A 6,000-nucleotide genomic window follows, 5' to 3' on the forward strand; every position below is an offset into this window, starting at 1 on the left:
AACCCCAAAGTGAACTGGTAGGACGTGGGGAGACTGAGAAGGGAGGAGAAGCGGAGGCCAGACAGGATCAGTGCTCCTGAGGCCGGAGAGATCAGGCAGGAGAGGCAGGCGGGAGGGACTTTCTGGGAAGAGTGGGAGAGGAGTGGAGGGCGTCGCCTGGCCCACTTGGACCAGGGAGCCTACTGAGCTCCCAGGCTGGTACCCCCACTCCAAATCCCCCTCCAGGATGCGTGGGTCCTGGGGTCATAAGACGGAGGCCGGGGAGATCAGGTGAGGCAGGTGGGAAGAGCCATCTTGAGGAGCAGGAGAGGAGCAGAGGGCAATTGCCCTGACCACTTGGGCCCCGGGAGCCTGCTGAGCTCCCAGGCTGGTCCCCTGCCCTCCAAGGCTCCCCTTTCCCCCACTGGCTGCATTGGTCCTGGGGGTAATAGGAGGGAGGCCAGGAGATCAGGAAAAGCAGGCAGGAGGAGGCCTCCCAGACCTGAGGAGCAGGAGAGGAGGGCGTTTGCCCCACCCACTCGAGCCCAGGAAGCCTGCTGGGCTCCCAAGTGAAGTCTCCTGCCCTCTGAGACCAGGGATGGGGGGCATGCCTGGGCCCCTTCTGTTCCTTGACCCTAAGCCCCACCCCCCAGAGCCCCCAAGGCCTTTTCCAGCCCTGTGGATCCTGAGCATTTGCCCCACCCACTGCCCAAACCTTGCCCTTACTTAGGCCCCACCCTCCACAGCCAAGGCCTTTCCTCCCTGCTTTTTTTTTTTTCTTCTTTACCCTCTTTTTTTTACTATTGTGGTACTGATGTACCTTCCGGTTGTTGATTCATCTATATTTTTATTTTTATACTCTTTCTAACGTATCTGTTAGTTTCCTAGTCTAGTTTTATTTTTTGCTTTGTTATTGTTTTATTTTTTTGCTGCCCCATGCAGCTTGCAGGATCTTGGGTCACAAGCTGGAATTGGGCTGAAGCTACTGCAGTAGGAGTTCTGAGTCCGAACCACTGGACTAAGAGAGAACCTCAGACCTTCATCAGAGTGAAGACTCACCGAGTTCCTCATCTCAGCACCAAGACCCAGCTCTACTGAATAACCTACAAACTCCAGTGTTGGAAGCCTCAGGCCAAACCATCAGTAAGACAGGAACACAATCCCCCTCATACAGAAAAAAAAAAAAAAAAAAAAGAGATGGCAAAAAAATATGTCACAGATGAAGGAGCAAGGTAAAAACCGACAAGACCAAATAAATGAAGAGGAAATAGGCAATCTACCTGAAAAGAATTCAGAGTAATGATAGTAGAGATGATCCAGAATCTTGGAAATAGAATGGAGGCACGGAATGAAAAAATACGAGAAATGTTTAACAAAGATCTAGAAGAACTAAAGAACAAACAAACAGAGATGAACAACACAATAACTGATATGAAAAATACACTAGAAGGAATCAATAACAGAATAACTGTGGCAGAAGAATGAATAAGTGAGCTGGAAGACAAAATAGTGGAAATAATTGCTGAGGAGCAGAATAAAGAAAAAAGAATGAAAAGAACTGAAGACAATCTCAGAGACCTCTGGGACAACACTAAACACACCAACATTCGAATTATAGGGGTCTCAGAAGAAGAAGAAAAAAAGAAAGGGTCTGAGAAAATATCTGAAGAGATTATAGTCGAAAATTCCCTAACATGGGAAAGGAAATAGTCACCTGAGTCCAGGAAGCACAGAGAGTCCCATACAGGATAAACCCTAGGAAAAACAAACCAAAACACATATTAATCAAACACACAAAAATTAAAGTCAAAGAAAAAATATTAAAAGCAGCAAGGGAAAAACAAAAGATAACATACAAAGGAATCCCCATAAAGTTATCAGCTGATTTTTCAGCAGAAACTCTTCAGGCCAGAAGGGAGTGTCAGGAAATACTTAATGTGATGAAAGACAAAAACCTACAACCAAGATTACCCAGCAAGGATCTCATTCAGATTCAATGGAGAAATCAAAAGCTTTTCAAACGAGCAAAAGCTAAGAGAATTCAGCACCACCAAACCAGCTTTACAACAAATGCTAAAGAAACTTCTCTAAGTGGGAAACACAAGAGAAGAAGACACACAAAAACAAACCCAAAACAATTAAGAAAATAGTAATAGGAACATACATATTGATAATAACCTTGAATGTAAATGGATTAAATGTCCCAACCAAAAGACACAGACTGGCTGAATGGATACAAAAACAAGACCCATATATATGCTGTCTACAGGAGACCCACTTCAGACCTAGGGACACATACAGACTGAAAGTGAAGGGATGGAAAAAGATATTCCATGCAAACGGAAATCAAAAGAAAGCTGGAGTAGCAATACTTATATCAGATAAAATAGACTTTAAAATAAAGATTGTTACAAGAGATAAGGAGGGATACTACATAATGATCAAAGGATCAATCCAAGAAAAAGATATAACAATTATAAATGTTTATGCACCCAACATAGGAGCACCTCAATAACATAAGGCAAATGCTAACAATCATGGAAGGAGAAACAGACTGTAACACAATTATATAGGGGATTTTAACAGCCCACTTACACCAACAGACAGATCATCCAAACAGAAAATAAATAAGGAAACACAAGCTTTAAATGACACAATAGATCAGATATTAATTGATAATTATAGAACATTCCATCCAAAAAGGCAGAATACACTACACGTTCTTCTCAAGTGCACACGGAACATTCTCCAGGATAGATTACATCTTGGGTCAAATCAAGATGTACAAATCAAGCCTCGATTGATTACAAATCAAGTGTCAGAAAATTTAAGAAAATTTAAATCATATCTAGCATCTTTACTGAGCACAACGCTGAGATTAGAAATCAATTACAGGAAAAAAAAACTGTGAAAAACACAAATACATGGAGGCTAAACAGTGCGCTACTAAATAAGCAAGATATCACTGAAGAAATCAAAGAATAAAAAAATACACAGAAACAAATGACAATGAAAACACGATGAACCAAAACCTATGGGATGCAGCAAAAGCAGTTCTAAGAATGAAGTTCATAGCAATTCAATGTCACCTCAAGAAACAAGAAAAATCTCAAATAAACAATGTAACCTTACACTTAAAACAACTAGAGAAAGAAGAGCAAAGAAAACCCAAAGTCAGTAGAAGGAAAGAAATCATAAAGATCAGAGCAGAAATAAATGAACTAGGAATGAAGAAAACAATAGCAAAGATCAATAAAATTAAAAGCTGTTTCTTTGAGAAGATAAACAAATGTGATAAACCCTTACCCAGACTCACCAAGAAAAAAAGGGAGAGGACGCTAATCAATAAAATTAGAAATGAAAAAGGAGAAATCACAACTGACACTGCAGAAATACAAAGGATTATAAGAGCCTACTACAAACACTGTATGCCAATAAAATGGACAGCCATGAAGAAATGGACAAATTCTTGGAAAGGTACAATTTTCTAAGACTGAACCAGGAAGAATTAGAAAATATAAACAGACCTATCACAAGTAATGAAATTGAAACGGTAATTAAAAATCTTCCAACAAACAAAAGCCCAGGACCAGATGAGTTCACAGGCGAATTCCATCAAACATTTAGAGAAGAGTTAACACTGATCCTTCTCAAACTCCTTCAAAAAATTGCAGAGGGAGAAACACTCCCAAATTCATTCTACGAAGCCACTGTCACCCTGATACCAAAACCAGAAAAAGATATCAAAAAAGAAAATTATAGACCAATATCACTGATGAACATAGATGCAAAAATCCTGAACAAAATACTAGCAAACAGAATCCAACAGCACATTAAAAGGATCATACACCATGATCAAGTGGGATTTATCCCAGGTATGCAAAGATTCTTTAATATACGCAAATCAAACAATATGATACACCACATTAACAAATTAAGGAATAAAATCCATATGATCGTCTCAATAGATGCAGAAAAAGCTTTTGACAAAATTCAACACCCATTTATGATAAAAAGTCTCCAGAATATGGGCATAGAGGGAACCTACCTCAACATAATAAAGGCCATATATGACAAATCCACAGCAAGCATCATACTCAATGGTGAAAAACTGAAAGCATTTCCACTAAGATCAGGAACAAGACAAGGATGTCCAGTCTCACCACTATTATTCAATATAGTTTTGGAAGTCCTAGCCACAGCAATTAGAGAAGAAAAAGAAAAGGAATACAAATTGGAAAGAAGAAGTAAAACTGTCACTGTTTGCCAATGACAGGATACTACATATAGAAAATCCTAAAGATGCCACCAGAAAACCAGTAGAACTAATCAATGAATTTGGTAAGGTTGCAGGATACAAAATTAATGCACAGAAATCTCTGCCAGTCCTATACACCAACAATGAAAAATCAGAAAGAGAAATTAAGGAAACACTCCCATTTACCACTGTAACAAAAAGAATAAAATACCTAGGAAAAAACCTGCCTAAGAAGGCGAAAGACTTGTACTCGAAATATACCATGTTCTTAGATTGGAAGAATCAATATTGTGAAAATGACTATACTACCCAAAGCAATCTACAGATTCCATGCAATCCCTATCAAACTACCCATGGCATTCTTCACAGAATTAGTAAAAAAAAAAAAAAAAAAAAAAAAAAAAAAATCTTACAATTCGTATGGAAACACAAAAGACCCAGAATAGCCAAAGCAACCTTGAGAAAGAAAAACGGAGTTGGAGGAATCAGGCTCCCCGACTTCAAACTGCACCACAAAGTTACAGTAATCAAGACAGTATGGTACTGGCACAAAAACAGAAATATAGAGCAATGGTACAGGACAGAATGCCCAGAGATAAACCCACACATATATGGGCACCTAATTTATGACAAAGGAGGCAAGAACATACAATGGAGAAAAGACAGCCTCTTCAATAAGTGGTGCTGGGAAAACTGGACAGCTACATGTAAAAGAATGAAATTAGAACACTACCAAACACCATACACAAAAATACACAAAAATAAAATATCCAAATGGATAAAAGACTTAAATGTAAGACTAGACACTAAAAAACTTTTAGAGGAAAATATTGGAAAAACACTCTTTGACATAAACCACAGCAAGATCTTTTCTGACCCACCTCCTAGAGTAACAGAAATAAAAACCAAAATAAACAAATGGGACCTAATTGCACAGCAAACGAAACCATAAACAAGACGAAAAAACAACTCTCAGAATGGGAGAAAATATCTGCAAACAAAGCAACTGACAAAGGATTAATCTCCAAAATATACAAGCAGCTCATGCAGCTCAATATCAAAAAAACAAACAACCCAATCCAAAAATGGGTAGAAGCCCTAAATAGACATGTCTCCAAAAAAGATATACAGATTACCAACAAACACATGAAAAGATGCTCAACATCACTATAATCATTAGAGAAATGCAAATCAAAACTAGAGTGAGGTATCACCTCACACCAGTGAGAATGGCTATCATCAAAAAATCTACAAACAATAAATGCTGGAGAGGGTGTGGAGAAAAGGGAACCCTCTTGCACTGTTGGTGGGAATGTAGATTGGTACAACCACTATGGACAACAGTATGGAGGTTCCTTAAAAAAAACTAAAAATAGAATTACCATATGACCCAGCAATCCCACTACTGGGCATATACCCTGAGAAAACCATAATTCAAAAAGAGACATGTACCATAATGTTCACTGCAGTACTATTTACAATAGCCAGGACACAGAACCAACCTAAATGTCCATCAACAGATGAATGGATAAAGAAGATGTAGCACATAGATACAATGAAATAATACTCAGCCATAAAAAGAAACGAAACTGAGTTATTCATAGTGAGGTGGATGGACCTAGAGTCTGTCGCAGAGTGAAGTCAGAAAGACAAAAACATACCCATATGCTAACGCATATATATGGAATCTTAAAAAAAAAAGGTACTGATGAACCTAGAGGCAGGGCAAGAATAAAGAGGCAGACGTAGAGAATGGACTTGAG

Source organism: Stenella coeruleoalba (assembly GCF_951394435.1).
Source record: "Stenella coeruleoalba genome assembly, chromosome: 3".
NCBI lineage: Eukaryota > Metazoa > Chordata > Mammalia > Artiodactyla > Delphinidae > Stenella > Stenella coeruleoalba.